This window comes from Macrobrachium rosenbergii, chromosome 16 (assembly GCF_040412425.1).
Source record: "Macrobrachium rosenbergii isolate ZJJX-2024 chromosome 16, ASM4041242v1, whole genome shotgun sequence".
Lineage (NCBI taxonomy): Eukaryota > Metazoa > Arthropoda > Malacostraca > Decapoda > Palaemonidae > Macrobrachium > Macrobrachium rosenbergii.
Window position 1 is genome coordinate 46,111,363 of NC_089756.1, and position 24,654 is coordinate 46,136,016.

The 24,654-nt window shown below is 34.5% G+C and overlaps 1 protein-coding gene and 1 long non-coding RNA gene across 4 annotated transcripts in view; one reads left to right on the forward strand and one right to left on the reverse strand.

Annotated features, from left to right (window-relative positions):
* Window positions 1-8,024, reverse strand: part of LOC136847398 (uncharacterized) — a 485,856-nt gene extending 477,832 nt beyond the window's left edge. Inside the window, exon 1 of the transcript XR_010855723.1 lies at window positions 7,935-8,024. The gene's annotated coding sequence lies outside the window, so the exon portion shown is untranslated. The remainder of the gene's footprint in view (window positions 1-7,934) is intronic.
* The window catches only part of LOC136847401 (uncharacterized), a 632,801-nt gene that overhangs the window by 130,102 nt on the left and 478,045 nt on the right, over window positions 1-24,654 (forward strand). The gene's annotated exons all lie outside the window — the stretch shown is intronic.

Genomic DNA, 24,654 nt, shown 5'->3' on the forward strand with positions numbered 1-24,654 from the left:
CACAAAATATATGTCTGTTGCGAATTCAGATTCACGGTAACAAAATACCAAACATTTTTACGAAAAGAAGTGAAATTTTTAAAATCTTCACCCACTGTCAGCAGTTAGGTAATCCGCAGGTGGGAGGAAGCGAACGTGGAAAACATAAAAGAATTTGCAGACTTCAACAAATGCATCTCGGAGACACACAACACATCACCTCCACAAAATCTTTCTCTCTTTTCCTTCGCCGTTCACTTCGGGGAAGAAAAAAAAAAATTGGTATTCTGGAAGAAGCCTTCATGCATTTGCAAGTGAGGACTGATTCTTCTTCTGCCGACTTTCATCCCCGTTCTCTAATTCAAGTTTCGCTCCCACCTCGAAAAGCTTTAATGCGTCGATAATACACTGTCATTATTTGCACGACTTCTGACTTCTCGGGACCTGCACAAAATGGCCCACCCTGAACAATGGAGACTTTTACAGGTAAGATTTTCAAAGACATTCAGAATGTTTATCCATTCAGGTTGTTAGTCCAGAGCTTTCAATGAATTTTGATTTAAAATAAAGAAGAGCAGAAGTTGACTGATGTTCATTGCAATATTCATTCAAATTATCTGAATCAGAAACGGTAAAAGATTTAATCCATTTTACGGACAATTCCATTTTTTCCCATTATTGAAGAGTTGAAATGTTTTTCCGTTATGACTAACTGAAAAAGTTATAGGAAAGTCTTGGAGCAAGTTAAATGGTTTAGAACGAAGATGAAAGACGCAAACAAAGTCTTCCATGTATTTATTTGCATTATATAAAAATAAAAAGATAAAATATAGCTATAACACTTCAAGCACCAACACTTTACTTAGTTACGGGCAACATTTAAAAAAAAAATAATATTGTTAAAATATCTTTTGTGGATGATAACAGTAAGATTAAATTAGAAACAGATAACGATATGTCTTAGTGGTTTCATAAGGAGTGAAAACCTGAAACGGAGGAGGAGGAGGAGGAGGAGGAGGAGAAATGAGCGGCATCGTATACGACTGAATGGGATTCTTCGGCTGTTAATCTAGACGTTTGAAAATTAAAATTGAATGTCCATTGAATCAAGGATTACTGTCATAAAATGAACATTACTTTAATTACGCCGAGTGTCATAAAGTCTTAGAACATTCCAACTTTTCAGAAGCATGAGATCTGAACATTGTGTTTGGATCTGTTGAAAATAACTTCGGCTTCGAAGCAAGCTATATTTTTGGAATGATCCTGAGAAGCGTTTAGAAAATGAGAACTCTAAAAATATGTACACGGAGGAGATAATCAATATTCCATATGGCAAAAAAATAACGACATATACAAAAATGTAATAATTGTAGAACAGGCAAAATCTCATAACAATAAAAAACTGAAAATACGAATAAATATACCAATTCATGAATTAAATTATACAAATAATTAAAATATAAGAATGTAGGAAAAAGGTAAAATCACATAGGAATTAAGTTGATAGAATAAGCAAAGTAATAAATGGGTATCGGAACAAATAAGTTAACTTGGCAAATGCACGAACAATACTGAAATCATATGGAAATCAAAATGCATGGGAGATCGGTTATTGGATGTCATCAGAGCGTGTTATGCAAAAGGCTATTAATAACATCTGTTAAAATAAATCATTTTTGTGATGCACCGATGCGGATGAATAAATTCTCGCAAGCAATAAGGAATAAAAAAGTGTTTTTCCATGTTTTTAAGAGTTGCAACAATTTTTTCTATTAATTATTTATAGCTTCAAGATAAATATAAAACATTGACGTCATAATTTCCTCAAATTAATCACCCTCCCTCCCCTTCCAAAACCAGACAGCCTAACACAACAATTTATATCTGTTTTTTCTGTCTGTCCGTCTCTCTTGCCTGTCATGTCAAAAATAAAGCATCTATTTCAACGGAATTATTTTATATCCAAGCTTTTATATCCAAGACCAAGGCTAAGTCCACACATGCATTTTTACAAATCTCAAAAATAAATAAAATACATAAATAAATAACATCATACAGTCAGCAATGTTTCAAAGTCCTCACTCAAACAAACTTGAACAATCATGCGTAATCCAAAGAGAAACTTGTTTATTCTAACATCGATGAAGCAACATCAAGAATTCGATGAAGAAAGAGTAAACAGAAAAATAAACAAAAACAAATGGATAATGAAGGACTAAGTTGAAATTTCCAATGATCAACTTTAAGGTGGGTTGGCAACCATTAAATAGTATTTAATTTCAAACACAGTAAAAAAAAAAAAAAAAAAAATAGGATGCCAAAATATTTGCTGAGCACAAACGAGAAAAATGGGTACGTGTTCCTTCATATGTATAAAATAAAATAGGAGAAAAATCCAAGATTTTTGCCAAATGAGTTTATATAATGGCCTGTACATCTGATGAAAGCCCCCTGATATTTGTAGGGATCTAATAGAATCCTGTTGGCATTACTTTCTTTTAATGATAAATTTGTGTTCAGAATATCGGTGAGTCTGGTCAATAGCACAGCAATAAACTGAACGTCAGAGCTTTCTTTTTCCTTATTACCTTCACGTGAACAACACTTACAGAGACGCTTCAGCATAAAAGAAGGAAAGCAAAATAACGAACATATATAAATCAAATATGTATGTAAGTTCACAGTATTTATGTATGGACATGGGATTGTAAATATATAAAGTTTCTTATCAAGAAAGAAAACAGTGATATTTATCGAACGTCTTCTGTTGCTGCGGTAGAGTACAGAGGTCCAAATCAGGATATCTCATCTATACTGTAACACCCATATATACTTACGAGCCACCATTGGGCAAAGACCGCGCAAGAACAAAACCAGTTTTATCTAAACTTACCAACCAACCACCCAACCAGTTAATGACCTTGAAAAATAGATACTTGCAGATTAAATCTTCTGAACGAAATCTGGTCTAATGGATGAACTGTACACGGCAGAAGCACTTTACTGGCATAAACTAGATATAAAATTTAAGATATATAAAAAAGATAATATCCACTGGATAATATGGCAACACAAGTGAGTTATGTTTGAGCTTTGATTCGCTGAATAACTGAAAACACTATTTTTATCATTACTATGCTACCTATTGGATATGAAATACGCCAGTGATGAAAAAGAATGCATTTACTTTGAAGAAACCATCAAAAAATCTCCCCGAAACATGGGAATTGTGTATATAAGGACTTGTTCTACAAAACTTTATGTTTATATCGGAGGGCAATGAAAAAAGCCAGAACAATCAACTAACCTACCCTGAAATAAAGAGATTCTTTGAGAGAGAGATAAATGAGAGAGAGAGAGAAAGAGAGAGAGAGAAAGAGAGAGAGAGGCTAACAGACTTAAGAGGCTCTCAGACTCTAGAAAGAAATTTAAATTGAAGGAAATATTCATTTTATTTCTGCAAAAGGTAAAACCAATACTTTAACACATGAAATATAAGACATGACATTTTCATCCATCAACTAGGAGCAGATTTTTTTTATTCATCTGCAAAAAAAAAAAAAAAAAAAAAAAAAACGCGCCTTGCATAAACAAAACAAAATTCAGTGAAAATATATCATATTCTGAAGGAAGGTTTCATGCGAAGCATTAGTCAGAGCTTATTCAGCAAAACTACGCAGATTGAAAAGTTGCAACAGAGAAAACGTTATTTACGGCTTCTCTTCCATTGCAAGCTGGAGTCTTAGAAAATCACAGCAGAGATATAATTTACCCCAATTCTATTTTGTACCAACTACCTGTACTTTCCTCCTAAATTTCTCTACATAATGTAGAAAGTCTACATTCCCAAAGTTATATGAAACCATATTCTCCAAAATATTATACTATTCAATGCCTCTATTAATGATGATGAATTACAGCATATTGCTTTAATGAAGTGGTCATTTGCGCTGTTGTGTAAGAACATGCTAATGTCGCAATAATAACTTCCAAAAATTCTAGCTGAAAAATTAAAAGCAATGTCGCTATTTGGAAAGAGAAACCGCACCTACATACTTCTACATAAGGGTCATCAGACTGTTTTGGATGACTGCTTGTTTAAAAGTTCAAAAGAATCATAAAAATACATATGAATAATGCTTATGACCTGATCCGGAATCCTGATGGCCCACTTCCCTTAGCAGCACACCAATGATACAAGATTCAATAACGCCCGGAATGTCACGAAATGGGGTCGTAAACACCACCATAAGCACCCATTTTATCAAAAACATCAGATTTCTGTCAAATAACGTCTTATGTTCGTCTCTTTTTGTTTATTTTTAGCTCAGGATCTAGTCCAGTACCTAAACATTTTAAGAAACTACATTAAATGAAAAGTTCAGGAAAACGGTGGATGCCCTAATACAAGGTAATAAAACGACCAATTTTTAACAAACTGACAGACTTAAAGATGATCAGATTGAGGTATATGGTAAACTTGATTATAAAATTATATCTAAAAACGCTTCCAGAAAAACGTATCACTCTCTCTTTCTCACGATCTATTTATCTATCCCTTACTTTGCCGCCATTCGACCAATCATCGACTTTAAGCAACTTTGGGTTTCTTCAGTTGTCGGATGGATGACTACCAAGAAATGACAGGACACAACTGGCATGGAAGCCAGGCAAGGGGCTGTTATATCTCCCCAAAAGAATTGCCTGAAAGCCCTAAGGTTAATGCCACCTTCTGGCATCACTCATTCGCTCTACCTCGGGAAAAATACCGAAGGGAAAGTATAACTGATAAGTGGTTGGTCTCCTTGCGGATTCGTTGACAGCCCAGTGGTAAGTGAACTCGTCACTACGTCGGAGGTCATTGCTGCCGGTGGATCGAATCCGCCAGGTGACGAACAACTTACCAATTATAATTCCCTCTGGTATTATTTCCAATGTAGAGCGAACTGGATATTGGAAAAAAAGACATCTGTAGCTCAATGTTTGTCAATATATATACTCTTAAATCATCGATTTTTTCTTGCTTTTTGTATGCGCTAGTCAGTTACAAAAACTCATTTATACCGAATGCTGGGTGAGAATCCCCTGCAAAAAGGACGTCAGAATTTCTTCGTGTGGTTTTGTCATTTGGATCTTAGGCTTTGTGGTGACAGCGCGTATCCAAAAAGTTTGAAGAAATCGAGACGGGGAAAAAGTAAGTTATTACAATTACATACATATCTAGTAAACGAGAGACCAGTCGATTTTAAAGAAATAGATATATATATATATATATAAAAGAGGGATATATATATATATATATATATATATATATATATTATATATAATATATATATATATTGAATTATATTAAATAGGCAGTGTGTATGTATATAAATATAATTTATCGAAACAACAAAACCTGGAAGGAAAGGAAAGCAATAAAAAGAAAAAAGACACTGCAAAATATCCTTTCTATTAGGACCTCATCAAATAAGAATGCATTACTATCCAGGATTCAAGCAACATTGGGTCTGATAGATATGGAAATCTTCAATGAAGGATAGAAAACGAAAGCTTTTTGCATTTTGGAAATAGGTAAAACAATAGTCTGTTTATCCATAAGGCCTTAAATTTGAAGTCTAAAATTTATTACTATCTTTACTAGCAGGAATAATAGACACATGACTTTATTTTAAAAAAAAGTCGTGATTTTCAAAGACTGCAATATTCACAAATGTGAAAAATTCCACTATTTACAAACATTCTAGTCTACAGTAGTTTTATTAAGATTATTGAACCCGTTGTAAGGCAATAAATGAAGGAGAAATAAGGAGAACAATGAAAAAATACTTTCTACAGAACAAACAAACAAATCCTCCCGCAAAAATAAATGAAGCATTCTTTGCCATGGCAAAGGATAAACGTTTTACTTAAGTAAAATCCTAAGTACAATATATAACTGTAAACATCGCCTTTCTAAAGCAGATCTTTAGATATAACTGAATCTAGAAGAAATAACGTAACGAAAAATACTTTATTGTAATTTTATCTAATAGTTAGCTAAACCAATATTCTTCGCAACAATGAAACTACGGTTTTTCGTTGATTGCACAGATGGTTCACAAACTGACTGAGCTTGATTTTTTTTATTCCCAGTATATATGGAAGAGAAAACCCGCACATGCGCATAGGAGGCAAAACATGATCACTGATTATATCTAATCCAAACATTTTTGAAAAGTTAGATCTAACAAATTAGAATTTTTCTTGTTTCATTTTTGCCAAGTACAAGGTAGTTTTATTCAGTAAAACTACCATGCATGCGAAAATGACAGGAGAAAATAGAGCTACCCTGGAAGATTTTCACCTCCCAAGAAAATCACTCAGGGAAAAACCTTCAATTCTGAAGAAAAAATCGACGGAGAACGAAACTTTGAATAAAATAATAAACATTTCTCCTTCACGAAACTGGACTCGTGTGCTTTTATATTTTCGCTTTTCAAGGAGAAACCTCACAGGAGCAGCATGAACAAAAAAAAAAAAAAAAAAAAATTTAAACGAAAAGCAAAAATGCAAGGAAATGCAGAAATGCAAATGGTAAACGTAAAGAATTCAATTCTTCTGCGCTTTACAACCGCCATAAAAATTGTCGCAAAGTGAACAATGAAGCTCTCTCCCATTGGAGTCTTTCAGCCACTTAAAACTGGCCAAAAAGCTGTTGCATTTTTGAAAGCAAGAGAAAAACAGTGTCTCTATTTGAAATAAAAGGAACAGAAAAAATATATATGTATAATTAAGCTATGTGAAGCAACTAATATTTCAAGCGTTTTCTGCAGGGGATTTTATTCTTCATTCAGCAGGTAAAGAATGAATGTTTTTTTTTCCTCCGGGAAAACAACTAAACCATTCTTGCATATGATATTCATTTTGAATAAAAATTCAAATTTCATGTAACACGCTTTACAGGCTGCTAGAAGAAAGCGCTGGAGGCTGCACCAGATATTTTCAGAGAGAGAGAGAGAGAGAGAGAGAGAGAGAGAGAGAGAGAGAGAGATTTAAAAAAGACGAGCTTTACACAAATTGCTTGTCGCTCAAGCAGTTATCCGTCTAATCCTTTGTGCCTTCGTAAGTATCTTCAAGATGAATAATCAAATACAAGGACACAATATCGAAATAGAAGGACGTTATCATCAAACTCATTTCCCCTGTTCATCGTAATTCATACAGCCCGATAGTGTTATCATCGCTTCCACATATTCCTTGATTAAACCGAGAGCACTGTTACGGTATCATTCTCAGAATAATTATCATACTGTCTGGCAAACTTGAACATCTGTCCGCGTCGGATGAAGCTGTTATCCGTTCGAAAAAAAAAATATATCTTCATTATATATATATATAAAAAGTTAATGAAAGAATATAACGATCTTGAAAAAATTAAAATAAATATTTCAAAGATATAATTTAAGAAAATATAATCCCTAGATACCTGAGGCTTTATTCAATGAAGAAATAGCTAAAGCCTTAAAAGGATTTGACTTGCTTTACGTGTATTATTTACCTTTATTTTCCAAATACTTCTATGCGTTAATTAAAGGCAGCGGGCATGCCAGTATGCGAGCCTGAGTGCGCGGAAGTGTGAGTCATCTTTAAACAATTTCGGGATAAAATTAAAGAAAAAAAATTCTCTTGTAGAGAATTTCGCTAAATGTTAAAGGGTTTTGCTTACTAGCCGTCTAACTGCTTTGGTATTTTTAGCCTTTTATGATTCAGATAATGTCAAACTACGTCGTAAAACGACTCAATTTACATGCAAATGATGGTATGAGACAATAACAGCCCTACTTCAAAATGTTTTAATCCCGAAGAAGATTTTGGAAGTATTATTAAGGGTTCCATAACAAATTCTAAAATAAAAGGAATAAAAGATAATTAACATGGAAATAAGCACAAGGCAGGAGGAGCCTTACCTGACATTAAATGCTGATTTCTTTGGCTTCCAGCGATACCGTCTCCTTGAGCGATGAGGGCAATCGATGCCCTAAGGTTCCCGTACCCACATTTAATTGCACTGACCAACTGCATCTGCCAAATCGAAAAGGCAATGCATATATCTCTTATTTATTGATATACATGTCTTTATTATCTGTTAATACACGTCTTTATTTTTTATTGATATAAATGCCTTTATTATCTGTTAATACACGTCTTTATTATTTATTGATACACATGCCTTTCTCATTTATTGATGCACACGTATTTATTATTTATCGATACACGTCTTTATTACTGACTATCAACTAACCGGCGACGATATTTCAGGGTACACAATGATAATTAATCTAAGCAGCAAATTAATACTTTAGAAAAAGTGAAATGAAACGCATACGTTAATGTGAAAGCCCTAATCAATAGCTCTGGGAAAGGAGAATGGGAATAACCTACGAATCTGATTATAGGGACGCTGACTGTTACACGAGTTAATTTGTCATCATTATTATTATTCAAAATTGTATCCACTCAAGTGGACGAAGTCTAAAAGCCCATTCACTCACTAACCAAGCTCTTCCCATATAAAGAGACCTTTTGTTAAGCAAAAAAAAAAAAAAAAAAGAAGAAGCAGGAACGAACTAACTAGGATAAACAGACATTTATGCACAAGAACGAACAACATTAGAAGAGGCCACTTAAATTCAGGCAATAGAAAAATAAACTTCCTTATTTATCAGAATCTTTTCTTCCTTGACACTTCAGGGAGTTTATCTTGTTCGTACATGAAGTCTCAAGTCACTTTCCTGGTAAAATGAAAATGGAAAAGAATTATGATAATCACGATCCCATTCATTTCTAATCAGTTCTGGAATTATTTAGTTTCATTTGGAGAGAACAAGCATCCAGTAACGCTAGGAGTGTCGCTTTTCTAAGGCATTTAATCGTGTTGTTATTAGCACAATACGCTGCTTTGTCATACAACTGCAAAAAGTACAAGCTTCACTTAGAAACCGAATTACCAGAATAACAACAGTATTTCATGAGATATGATTATGAAATGGAATGGAGCATAAGATTTATGCCAAAGACCAAGCGCTGGGACCTATGAGGTCATTCGGCGGTGAAAGGGAAACAGTAAAAAGGTTTTAAAAGGTGCACCGGGAAGAAAACCTCTCATTTGCACTATGAAACAACTGTTAGGAGAGGATGGACAGAAAGATGTAGAAAGAGAATATGAATGTAGGTACAGTAAAAGGAATGAAAGGGGCTGAAGCTAGGGGGTGAAGGGACGCTGCTAGGAACCTTACGTAACGCGTGAGGTGCACTGATGGCACTGACACCCTAAGGGAAAAATATTATTATGTAAGTTATGGTTTATAAATTCGTTCATATGAGGCTCTATAAATAAATTATTAGCTCCCTTAACTGATCTGATAACCTTAATACGTTGCTAATGAGTAATATCACAAAATTCCAGTGGAACGATTTGTGACTGAGAGTTTTTCTTTTAAATCTGGAATGTCAAAAATGCAAAACAGAAGTTTCTATCATCTCAAATCATCTGTTCTATTTCCGAGTCAGATTTCCTAGATGATATTCACTACCAAACCACGAGAGAGAGAGAGAGAGAGAGAGAGAGAGAGAGAGAGAGAGAGAGAGAGAGAGAGAGAGAGAGAGAGAGAGAGAGAGAGATCGTCCTTATACAGCGAATCAACGATTTGTTAAAGGAAAGGAAAATATATTTCAAGAAGTTTTGTGGAGAGAGAGAGAGAGAGAGAGAGAGAGAGAGAGAGAGAGAGAGAGAGAGAGAGAGAGAGAGAGAGTCGTGTTTTTAGCAGCAGATCAACGATTTATTAAAAGGAAAGGCATATGTATTTAAAGACGTTTTGGAGAGAGAGAGAGAGAGAGAGAGAGAGAGAGAGAGAGCTATCCTTTTTAAGAGCGCATCAACGAATTAGGCCCAAGAGGAGAACAAAAGAGGCTCACAGTGTAAATGCAATAGTTTCGTATACAACCAAAAACCAGGTACAGAAGGAGAGAACACTCTGCAGGCAACCCCAACCACTGTTAAAAATTGAAAGCAAAATGGACCAGAAAATGCAACCAGAGATTATAAACATCTGCCAATGGCATTAACACAGTTACCCAGATACAAGAATGTGATATGAGTTTTACTTCAAGGATGCAGGGACGAGGTTAGCACAGCTGCCCAAACACTGCGCCTTTTTCATTTTCCTTTCACACAGTCAGCAGGATATTGATGTTTTCTTTACGCACACAATAGAACACCAAGACCAAACGTTTTGCAACGACAGCCTGGAAAGGAAGATGAAAACGGCAGAAATATCCAGTTGAAAGATAAGAGGCGTCGCTTAAGAGCGACCTGGAAATTGCTGACATGACATCCAAAGGAATGTTTCCCAAATGCCTCCATCGCATTTCCAGTGGAATTCCTAACTGGAAATTGGAAATGGCCGACCAACGGTCAGACACGTTGACAGACTGTCAGATGTGGATGACGTAAGCAACGAACGCGTTCCCAGAAATGAAAATGAACAACACGTGGCAGGACGTTTCTCTTCCTGAAACACGGCAGTGACACAGATCTATCAACCAGGTCATAAGTGAAGTGCAATTTTGAAAGCAGAACGTGCTGATTTGGCTTTTTCTTATATTTCTTATATAAGGCAATACATTTTCTCAGATAATACTAAAATATCAGTCAAGTCATTATAAGTTTTAATTTTCAACTTTCACGTAATTAAAATGTATTGCTTAATAATGGATTCTCATGAAAAGAGATAGTTTATAAAAGAGAGTGAGTGTAAACTAGGATATATCACCGGCAAAACAAATAAGTTTTCCGAAAATGTATGCAACAAAATTTAATGCACATTACTCTGGATCGAAAGGAAAATTTTTATATGGTTTTTTATTTTGCTACGTTGAAACTATTATGTTTCGAAACTCGCAGCTCTGTCTTCTAAACTGTCAAAGTTATTCAAGCTTAAATCCTTGGAAATTGCACACTAGCATTAACTGAAGCTTCTAATGTTGTGGAAGTTCCACTGCCTTGGAGTTCTTTCAAAATTCATCAGTTAAAGTATGAACATGGAAGTCGCAATTGTGTTGTTTTTCCTCTTGAGCCACCTCTTGAAAGGGAAGACGGCTTCATTTTAAACAAAATTGACAGTGCAAGCAGGCAAATGTTTGTCCACTGATAACCATCACACTAAAGGTAAAATTACTTTAACTACAACCATGAAGAGATAATTCCTGAAAAGATTCTTATATGCCTGGGACAGTCCACAACGGACGTGTTCCAGCGCAAAGAATACTTTATATTCAGGGCCTCTGCTGGAGTTGGGGAGGATGAGAAAGGGCGAGAGAATTACTCATGAAAATGAGATCCCTCCCATAAAGGGCACCGTCCCTGTGCGATACGCGTCTGGAGGCGTTCCTTGTGAGATGAACTGGGGAAATTAGACTGCGAAAAACTATACTGTAAATTTTATATATTTTACAACTTGACTTCTGTCCGTCTACATCGTGCAATGAAAACTTGGTACTTTCATGAAAATGACGCTATAAATCTTGAGTTTTCCGTGAAAATACAGCTATACATTTTGACATTCTCGTGAGAATAATGCTGTAAGTTGTCATTCTACATGAAAATAACGATATAAATCCTGATATTTTTTGTGAAAATAACGCCCTAAATCATAATATTTAGCGTCAAAAAAAATTCTAAATCCTGATATCTCCGAGAATATAGCATTGCAAAATGCTATTTGCTGAAAACAGCACTAGAAATCCTGATGTACTCGTGAAAACATTGCTACAATTCTGTATTTTTTCCTTAAAATGGATGAAGGTTAGGGAAAAACATGTGCATTCTGTTCTGATTATATATACATGCATGCATAAATACATACACATATACGCATACAAACATATACACACATATATATATATACACAGTATATTTATATATATATATATATATATATATATATATATATATATATATATATATATAAATATAACATAATTTTCCCTGTGTGTGTCAACTATATATATATATATATATATATATATACATACATACATACATACATACACACACACACACACACACACACACACACATATACACATATATATATATATATATATATATATATATATATATATATATATATATATATTTATATGTTTGTTTGTATAGTAGTTTGATACAAGTTACACTAGCAACAGGACAAGAATATGAAATATAGGTGAGGACTGACTTGTAATACTGGAACACACTTTCAAACCCAGAAGGTCTGACAGGGTCAGGAATTTGGAATCAGGAAGTTAATGTTATATCGTGGGTCGACGTCGAACTGGACAAGGACAAGGGCTTTAGTATACTCATCCTAAACACCAAAGCAACGTAGATAAAAATGTGGCTATGGGGATTTACTTTCCCAAACCCACCAGCCATTATGTTTTTCGGGCAATAATTCATATATAATATATTTTTGCATTAAAATGGAAAGGTGTTTGCTTATATGTGTATGTGCCTAAATAGTTATGTAGAATCTACTGATCACTTTTTACCAGATACGTATGTAGTACAAGTATATATCAGCCAAAATGTCCTTTTAGCTTCTCAATTTCTTCACATTTTGGAATCGCTTCTCAGTACAAAGCCTAAGACCAAATAAAGTTCCATGAAACTATACTGATGCCCGGCCGAGATTTGAACTCGGGTCAGAGTATCAGCAGAGGTAACGATAATTACTTGAAGCTGAAACGAAGACAGTTATATATATATATATATATATATATATAAATATATATATATATATATATATATATATATATATATATATATATATATATATATTATTGCTCATACGTACTGGTATCTGGCGAACTGAGATACAATTACTAGAGCTGGAATAGACCCACCCTGACCATCATAGCCAAGTATTTATTCGTTTATTTCGTTTTTAGGCTGAAATATATTTAGAATTAACCGGTCACTCTTCACCAGATAAGTATGTAATATTTATTAGCCACAATGGCCTCTTGTGACAAGCGTTTCCAAAATGTGAAGAAATCGAGAAGTTAAGAAGGCAATGTGGATAATAAATACTATATATATATATATATATATATATATATATATATATATATATATATATATATATATATATATATATATATATATATATATATATATATATATACATACATACAAAAACTCAATTCGTGTCCATCTCATTTATACCTCATAATTGCTTTCCAGTCATCCCGCCACATGTCAAAAAATTTCTGAAAGGAAGAAGTGAGAAGAAGAGAGAAGATCTAAACCCAATAAATCTCACTCTCGGAATCTCGTCTTTGCTTTCCCAGCAATCCTTGTCTCTCGCTCCGCCTTTCAACACCTCGTCCCCGCGAGTGGCGACAGACAAAATAAAGGAACAAAATTCAATCACCTTTTCTTTCGCCTGCTTTCTTTATGAAAAATGTAATGTAAAATACCCAACTCTGATATAAATAGGAAAAAAGGAAAAGTCTGTTTTTGTGAAGTTATAGAATACAAAAAATTTTCCAGCCAATGGGACACCATTGAAAAACTAAAGTAGGTCCACATTTGAAGGAAATTAGATTATATATATATATATATATATATATATATATATATATATATATATATATATATATACCTGTATATATATACATATATATATATATATACATATATATATACATACATACATATATATATATATATATATATATATATATATATATATATATATATATATATATATATATATCAAATGAAACTTTAAAGGGACAGGTGAACCGGCCTCCTTTATTTCGGATGCTTCGCTCTACGTCAAGAAGACTTAGCGTGCAGACGCTGGAAGCTAAATTGATCAAACTTTAAAATGTGGCTTTTTGAAGGAAGCTGCTGAACCCTTTCTCCGCGCTTCCCCGTCCCCAACACACGAACATTTTGTATCTAAGTTTGGCCTGACCCTTCTAAAGTGATAATGATTCTTAAGTATCTGGAGGATTGAAAACAACAACGCTTTCATGGTAGGTGTAATAAGAAGTTGCATATTACGAAGCAAGCAGAGTTTCTCTACGATAATGCTGGTTCCAAAACCGATGAAAAAGGAATGTTTATGCTTACGGCTAAAGCCCTTCCCTTGTGAATAGAAAATTAAACTTGCAACAAGCCTTAGGGGTCTTGCGCAAGCGTCAATGATTCATTATGATATACAACATGCCTAGTGTAATGAATTGCAACTGAACATCAATGGACAACAGCGATAAGCATAAAAATAAACAAAGGTCAACGAGGAAAGGAATAAATGAATGAACGAGAATTATATCTCATGATACACCGCTTAATAACTACTGTATCAGTTATAGAAATTCAATATCGCAAAGGTCAAATCTGTTTCCTAACTGAGTTTCACGCACAAAAACTAACAAGCACACACAAATGCCCACATACATCAATACATACACACTTACATAACGTAAGAGGGAAACCTAAGATGACATAAAAATGTATGTAAGTCCTATATGAAGGGCCTTCATATTCTGGAAACCCTAACGTAGAATAAGTAGAAGTTAATGTATAGAGGGGGATTCATTCTCGATTCACCAGTTCAGAGGCTAAAAGGCGAGAGAGAGAGAGAGAGAGAGAGAGAGAGAGCAGAACTTACTTCCGGCAAATCCGGCATCATATAAAAATTTGGAGGAGAGGAAATGTTAGCATTCCAACTGCATTTAAAAAAGGCATCTCAGGGGCCTCTTATGGTTCGAGGATCAAAGACGCGCTTAAAAAATTCTATTTCCCCGAGACCACAGGAAGTGGTTTTTCAAATACGATTCCGTGTCCAGGTAAATGTCTGCTTCGCTAAACTGAACTCCGGAATATTTATCAAAAGAGATATTGGGGGAGCTTTTGCCACAAAGCATAGTGTTTACTATTACTCAGTAAACGAAAAGATATGAAAGGAAATGTTCGCGAAATTGCCATGACAGTTGTTTACAAAATAATGATACATTCGGGAAAAAATCATATATTTTCTTTCATACCATACAACTTTTGATTCCGAGTAAGATACAACTATAACAAAGAACGCTACATTAATTTTTACGAATTCACGAACAAGAATTTCATTTTCTTGTGCGGAGACGTTAACCCAATGGTACCTTAACCCAATGGTTAATCCCCCTCTTTAATCCGGGGTTGTTACTGGCATAAAGTGAAGGGGTTCTCATTCGGTTCCAACGAGTCTGAGGGCTTCATTATCGTGCCCTGGAGATTTCCAGGTCAACAGTGCGTCCCATTCTTAACGACAGGTTGCCAGAGAACAGTACTGGAACCTCCAGACTCGTTGGCTGTGGCTATAGTTGCCTAAGATTTGATGCTATCATTTCTCCTCACACGATAAGAGCTCGAACTAACACCTGGTACTGGAGTGTACCAGGCTACCAATCTAGTAATTAGATATATCAGATCTTGATCGCCTTACCAGAAACAAAGGCTGAAATTTCCCATTTAAAATCCAAACATTGCTACATAAAAGAAAAACCTTTTAAAGGAAAACACGGGGAAATCAATTTAACTTTTCTCCGATGCAAGTGCTCTATTCCACAGAATGCAACATCGGGAGCAAAGTCAAGGAAAAAGGTTAAAGGACTTTCAGAACAGGTATCATCCATGCGAATGCTTTTTACTTTGGCCTTTTCGGTGCTGCAAACGTGGTCAAACTTTATCTAGACAGTTAAATGTAAGTGGATTCTGTTATCAGTAGATTGCCTTTGGAAAGTTTAGCATTAAGTCAGCGCAGTTGACAAATGGTATTTTAGTGTCAACAGTCCACCATCTCAAGTGTAAAATCTCAAACTAAGACTGTGGAAGGCAATCAGGACTGACTTGATTTGATTTTATTTTATTTATGCAAATTTGGCTATAAAGCCAAGCACGGGGGCACTTTCAGCCATTCAGTGCTTAAGACAGTGAAAAGAGGGAGTTGGAGTGGTTGGACAGCAAGCTGAAAGAAAGGAAAAAGGAATGGAGGTAAAAGATTAAAAGCAGGTTCAGCCAGGGGTCGAGGGTACGTTGCAAGCAACCTTCATTTATGCTGCAGTGCATCACAAGAGGTGCACTAAAAGCGCTACCCACCTGTGGGAGCAATAAGGATTAGTCTAGGGGCTATGAAATGGTAGAGGTTTCAGAAAGATGTATTATATGGCCACCAAGCAGAGTAAGAGCTAAGTACTGCATGGTAGTACCCAAACGCTACAAACAACAGAAGAAAAAATTCAGTTAAGTAATAAAAACTTGATTGTAAGGCGACAATGCTGACACGTCCCAACAGCCTTAAAGATACACACACAATATCCTTCTGTCATAACTCCGCCGTTTACACTTCACGGTTCCGTCTGAAACCAACATTCTTCCTCCACGTCCATCGGACTTGTATTCCCATCACGTCAAGAAATCCTCTTAACTCAGAAATCCTCGTCAGCAATTGACGCCGGAGTGAGTCTCTAAAGACAAACACGTTCCAAAGAGGAACTGCCTCAGGGTTCGAAAATTTCAAACCTTCAAGTCGTACAGAATGACGTCCTTCCAAACTCTCTCTCTCTCTCTCTCTCTCTCTCTCTCTCTATATAAATAGCTATATATATATATATATATATATATATATATATATATATATATATATATATATATATATATATATATATATATATATATATATATATTATATATATATATATATATATAAAAATATATATTACAGCCATATTACCTAGATTAAGAGGACAGACATTACAGTAATACTTGGATAAAAGGACGGTCACAACAGTAAAACCTGTCAGTTCACCCACGACTGTTCGGAGGAGAAAGTTCGCGTGAAAAAGTAGAACCGTCAGTCGGACTGTCAACAGAAACCCCTCATTATCTCCTTTTCCTTCCTCCTGGTTTTCCCTTGTCCCCCTCCATCTCCCCTTTCCCTTTTCCCTCCCCCTCCCTCTCCCTTTTCCCTTTCCCCTCCCCTGCATGTAGATTGTCATTCAGAGTTTTCCCGGGCAGCATCGGGTTGGGCAGCTAGTATATATAAATATAAATCTACAAGAGGCATTTTTGTTAACTAGGGGTCTATCCAGAGGAAAAGCAACACAATGTAACGGCCACATTCATACTTGAATTGCTGCATGAAAGTATGAACAATCTTTGCAATAAAACTTTCACAACATTAAGCAATCAATACACCGGCACAGAAGGCTCATTAGTAGCAAATAAAATACCCTTATACACAATGTGTCATTAACCAATATCGTGTACACATTTTCAGTACTCTTAGAAACTAAGGCTTATCCTTCCCAGTGCCTCTTTCACGCCTTCTATCTAACACCTTTTAGGTGTTCTCCTCTTTCCCCTTATTATACACTTCTCGCCAGTCTACCATCGCCCACCCTTTCCACATGGCCGAAACATTTCAGAGCACTACCATCGATCCTTTCACCTACTCTGACCTTTTACCTACTTTCAGTTATCTCCACATTTCTCCTTTTCTTATGCCACATACATTACACCTTTAAATTGTCTGGCAAAGTACAGAATCAGTTTAAACTACGAAAAAAAAACTGTTCTACATACATATCATCGGAAGGCCCCTGTTAATTGTTTCTTTTAGCAGTGCGGTAAATTAGTACGATTTTCTGTCCCCCAGATGTTATTCGCAGAGATACTGAGATGTCTCAGATTTTAGAGTGAGACATTCACCTTGCATGTTGTAAGAGACAATTCTATCCTATCTTTTACTGGTGACCAGCACAATTCTGCCAGTAAATTTAGGCGGGACGAGCTGTCGTAACGACCTGCCCTTAATTAGTCCCAGTCTCTCTGCGTTTGAGAAATTTCGAAATAAATACCTAAAGAAATATTACAGGATTTAATATTGCCTGTCAGGTGAAGGAGAAAGATTATCTTCATTTATCTACAATTCCAACAGAAAGGTTTATCGAATCTGAAATCTGTTTTGTCTTTCCACCTAAATATAAACTCTATTTTGTGCATCACTGTCGAACATCAAATCTGAAGTATGTTTTGTATCACTTTCTTAAAATATAAGTCTCTTTTGCCTTTCCGTCTAAACATAAAATCAGAGGTCTGTTTTCCGTTCCGTGTAAAGGTAAAATTTGAAAACTGTTTTGCCTCTTATGTAAACATTCATCAGCGATTTATTAAAACTTGTTATTTTTAAATTTCCTTTATGCTACATTTCCAAATCCCTTTATTTGCCTTGATCCTTTCATTTTCCATATTTCCTCAAATGATTCTTTGGGCTGCTCATCTGCAAATCACGAGAAAGGAAAAGAAAATTCCATTGAAAATAGAACAGTATAGCAATTTGATCCGAGAGGAGCCTCACATGTGAGATTTTTTTTTTTTTACTTATTTAGCTGTATTTAACTTTCACCCGGTAGTTTTATCATTCATTTACCTACACTACATTTTGCTTTCTTTGAACCTTTTACAATTTGAATTTATCCCAAGATAACCCTCGAAATTTTGTTTCCATGTCACTTGGTTTCAGTCTTCAGGGTTTACTTAAATTACTTTTATGCTTATTGTATTGACTTTACCCCTTATTTACGTATATAATTTTTAAATTAATATAAACTACAATAGCCCCTTTAACAAAACATTTGTAATCCTGTGAATGTATCAAACCATGAAAAAACTTATATTTTTTGAAAGACAACGGTCCCGATGGAGACAAGAATCCCAATACAATGTAGAGATTATTGAATTCTGTAGCTTTCAAGTTAATGAACTTAATATAAGTAAGGTAACCTGATTTTGATCCGACAGCATCAATTCCAAAATCAATAACCCAACAACTCGCGTTGGAGTTTGTGTGTGTGTTTTTATATTTTGCCACAGGCTGACTGAACAGACAACTAGGCCTGAATGAAACGAAAGGAAGGAAGGAAAACGGGTGAAGGTTAATCCCAGAGGAAGTGACCAACCTGTCTTTTGAAAAGGGGATGATTATGAAAACGAAGAGAAATGGAAGCAAGGAGACAGAGAAAAATGAAAACCACCCAACCCTTGAGTCCAGAAGCTGCCCAGATTCTGGTAAGTAAAGGTGGTCGAACTAGTTCATTTAAAATTTTGGAGATTTCAGTTACCTCTAAGATAATTCGCGTTACAAAAACTATTTTTAATAGTTAGTTTGAATAAATCCGTAAAAGTAATTTAACAAATAGAAACTCACGCAAAATAAAGTGGTAAATTCGAGGTTCCAAATTTATAGCCTATAAAATAATACCCCATCACTTGAAAAGTGGAAATTATAATGGGAACAAAAGTTATTGTCGATTCCAGATACAAGCCATTATTTATGCCAATGGATGGTGAATGAAGCATCGCTTGGCCTCGGTTTATTATCATCTACTTCCTACTCCTTTCAAACAGCTAAATATTAATTTTCAAATAAATCTTAACTGACAAAGAAAGCAAGAGGGATGGGGGAGGGGGTTAACAGCAGTATTATCGTCAAGCCAACCCACTACAGAGGTAAAGCTAAAATATGACAAATACGATTCTCTTTACGTAAAAAGTTCTGAAAGTATTTTTGGAAACCTGAAAGACCTAGTAAATGATTTAATGACTTAGCTTCTCATCAGCTAATACTTTCATCTTTACAGGTTTCGAAAACAATTTACACCCCTTCATCACATAGTTTTCCGTGATTTTAAAGTGGTCGACAATAATTCACCTCATTAATTTATTTTCTAGATATTTTGGGCTCAAAAGAGATTATTAATGAAAAGTTTAAACAAAAGCTTACGGGAAACCAAAGTAAGTCAACTCCTTTTTAAATTTTCTCGGTGTTTTGGAGTATTGCCGATTTTACATATCAATTACTTTCTTGATTTCATGCCAGACACCGTAACAGCAGAGGAACTGCTTTTGCTAAAATAGCCATCTAGACCACGTTTTCAAAGTTCATTTGCAAATTCATCACAAAAATGTCGATATTGTAGTATTCAAAAACGGACATGAGTCATTTGCACGCTCAGGTTCATATCTGGTATAATAAAGGCTTCAAATACACATATCTATAAAATATATTCATATATTCACGCTGGCATGAAAGCTAGCTGCTGGGTTCCACCGAGTATTTTCAACATTTGGATATGGAGCAGCAAAGCTGGAGTTATAGAAGTTATGGAAAGTTATTTGCACGCTCGTTCGTCCACGTATTTAACCTTTATCTACAGCCAGTCCCATTTAGCCCAGCTGTCAAATGGGAAGGTTCAAATTTTGACTTGCGTATTTTATTACTAAACTTAATAGAAAGAATACCTGTGACAGCATTGATAATTACTCATTTAACTAGGTTGATACAGTTTAATGAATACAAAGATAAATTACCGACAATTATGAATGAACGCTTATTTTCTTTTCGTGACTTAGACCCAATAAAAAAATTAAGCAGAATATATATATATATATATATATATATATATATATATATATATATATATATATATATATATATATATATATATATATATATATATATATATATATATATATATGTGTGTGTGTGTGTGTATGTATGTATGTATGTATATATATATATATATGTGTATATATATGTATATGTATATGTATATATATAATATATATATATATATATATATATATATATTATATATATATATATATATATATATATATATAATATATATATAATATATATATCATTAACAGAAAAAAGTTAATCCGTCCATGATGAAGGTAATACTACCTTTGTGCGGATGTATGATATCAAACACCGCATTCTATTGACATTTCTGCGGGAACGCTCTGGAATGGACTCGCTCGCGCGTTTAACATTGCATGAACAAACACAGGTATCAGGAACAGCCAAAGATTAAACTGCAAGCGCCGAGAGCCGGAATCCCAAAGAAGGAAATCTTTTATTCGGGAGATTTCGGAAGGGGAGAGAAGTCTGAAATCGTGTCTCTTAAGTGGGAATCTTTAGAACTTGGTTGGAATATTGGCGGAAGAGGAGGGAAGGTTATTCAAGCGAGCCACCTGGGGATTACGGCGGCCAAGAAAGGCGAGTGAGGGAAAGCCCGAGGCAAGGCTCTCTAACTTGGCGCTATCGAACTACAATCATTCAACTCCCGAAGTATTACAACTTCATCTGCTGTTGGGGCTCTCGCCCAAACTGTTACTCTGTGATACTGATGAGACGAAGCAGCAGCAGCAGAAGCTCCTCGATCGACAACATCTGGAGGGAATTTGGTAGAGCGAATCTGAAGTAGTAATCGGTTTTTGACGTGGGAGCATTACCGCTTAGATCTGTCCTGATGATTAGGTTATGCATCACTAAGAATATCTGATATACATACTATTATTGATATACGCCTCTTCGCCTTTAGTGCATTTATGGCTATATACAGTATATAACAATCTCGTTCTTAGCAAACAATTAATATAAACATATCATAGTGTATGCGTGTTTTTGTGTACATGATGCCCGTATGACATGTAGCTATAATATATATATAAAAAGTGTAGACGTGTGTTTACTGTTATAACGGGAATATGCTTTGTTCAACAAAGTACAGTATAAACCAAAGACGGATGTACCTGAGGACGTTCCTTCAAACTTAGTGGCATCTGCTGTCCGAACCAGTGAATGACGTACAAGGACAAGTGCAGAACAACAGCTCTGAGTAACCTGTTATCAAGAGATTTCTTATATAAAAGAAGTAAATATTTTTCCTAGTCATTCATTTTTTTCTTTCAACATTGATAGGAAAAAGAGAAAACTTACCGCATACCGAATTATACGCAATTAGGCACAGATCCTCGAAACCTAAGGCTATCAAATAAATAGCGGTAGACGTAAACCACACTCAAATGCGAATCCACTGACATAAAGAAATTTTCTAGCACTTCTCTGTAGTGAATTGAGGTACGAGGTACTGTAGAGTGTACACTACGCACTTTCGCTGTTTCAACAAGCATTCACTCTGAACAGTTACACAGTTCACTCTTAACAACCAGGATACATTTCCCTTTTCCATTACACAACATATTCTTTGGAATCTTGAATTTCAAGTCAGTGACCCCTGTGGGCTTGTTCCATATGCATAGGGTCCATCTTCTGATTAATAATAATAATAATAATAATAATAATAATAATAATAATAATAATAATAATAATAATAATAATGGATTGCTGCACGTCTCTATTAGCTAACTCTATCAATCGTTGAACAGATATTCACTACTGCAACTAAACTATTGCCGAGATGGAATTCGTGAACTGTTTACTTTCTTCGCAACCTTACGAACAGATCTCATAGTATGGAGCTGATGTTTAAAAAAAATACTGAATATCATTTTACAGAAAAACAACAACACCGTTATATCATTAACTTAAACGTTTCTTACGCAAAGGCACAACAACTACGATATTGGAGTTTGCCTTTTACTAAACACAATGGCAAAATTAAGAAATTTACAGAGGTACTATTTTGAAAAAGTTTCATATTCTGAGAAAGGTGGTAAGGAATATAAGAAGAATGATATATATACATATATATATATCCGATATAAATATAAGATATATATATATATATATATATATATATATATATATATATATTTAAACAAAAGATTTATATATAATATGTTAAAAATGTGTGTGTGCCAGTAATTAATATGTATATGTTCTTAATCAATGATACAATCACTAGACATTTTCGTTTTCCTAGATAATCTGACTATCATCCGAAAAAAACGTCAGTTACTAGAAAGGTTAAAGTATACTGAGCAGCTATACATTGCAACAAAATAGTGCAACATATAAAAATAGCCAACATAAATTTATATATAAAATAGTATAAGTGTGGTTGTAGTTTACATACACATATATAACATACCTACATATTTATACATATATATATATATATACATATATGTGTATGTATATATATATGTATATATATATATATATATATAATATATTATATAATATATATATATATATATATATATATATATATATTTATATATATATATATATATATATATATATATATATATATATATATATATATATATATATATATATATATATATATATATATATATATATATATATATATATATATATATATATATATATATATATATATACATATATATAAATATGTGGGTGTGTTTTTCGAATCGGTAAACATCCTACAACCACCTTATACTATTTTAATCTAAAGTTTTGGTCGAGTTGCTTTGTGACCATTTCTCTTAATCCACATGAACTCAAATAACCTTTCTCTGATTCCACATGTCCACTACGGCTTCATTTTGAACTGGAGCCGAGTCCTTACAATAAGCGTTCCTTTTTTTCAGAAAACATGAAAGAAATTCTAAAGGTCTAAAATTGCTTTCAATAAGAGTTTAGAAAACGTATCTATCTTTCAGTCAATTACCTGTAACGTTCTGAATGCAATTTGATAGAGCACATAACATTTAAAGGTGAATCATTCAACATACAAAGCAGTTTCGGATGCTCTCTCACAAAGTTCGAAGTATTAATCTAAATTCTTACAAATTAAAAAAAGTAATTCCTTTGGACGTGTTTTTTTAAGATTCTGTGTCATGATTTCTCCCTGTAATGTTTATACTATCAGTGCCTTTAGTAAAGGGTATTACCCACATCTGACGAAATTATGTTTAATATTACTGTGAGATAGAGACAGAAGGAGAATGAGAATATCATGACAGCGGATAAGTGCAGAAGCCTAAAATCCCAAGAATTGCTCATACTTAGTCTGGTACCATTTTCTATTAAATTACCCTCAATTCTTACCCTTTCTTAGGCAGTGCTGTATTAGGTATTCGGAAAGTCTGCGGATTACTTAGTGAGGAAAAAATTAAAAACAACCGATGCAACGTCCTCCTAGAAAGATACGGCTACTAACCTTAATTGATGCACCGTTTCCCAAAAAAGAGGACCCCTAAGGTTAAGAAATGACCTTAATTGACTTGGGAGTGGCTCCATACAAGGCCAGCGGAGGTCACTTTATTAATACGGTGAAGTTCCTGAAACTGACATACCACCCTCAGAGCTCTATGGTGTGAAAATCAACAAACACAGCTTAATGAAAAGCGAGAAGAGAGAATAAGGTTTCCACGTCATATATTTATAACATGAGCTGCAGCCCAAGTGTGTCATTAACATTAATAAAACGTTTCATTGTACAAATTTCACTCGCTCGCTTTTTAATCACTAAATATCAAGAAACCCAGTAGTTGAGAAATCAGATCAAATCCCCAACTAATTACGACTTCCGTAATTGGTGGTGTCTGTTTGATTCTGGGAAAACGCCACTAAGCCCCGTAATTGTGCGCTGGTGCATGAACGTATCTCATCAGAGACTGGACGGAGGTTTTGCAGATACGAGGTTCTAGTAAGATATTATATTCCATTTCTCTTGGTCTTGACAGGAAGAGAAAGTGAACAATTAAATACATGAAGAGAGGAGAGAGAGAGAGAGAGAGAGAGAGAGAGAGAGAGAGAGAGAGAGAGAGAGAGAGAGTTGTTAATCATTCATCTTTCAAAGATTTTTCTT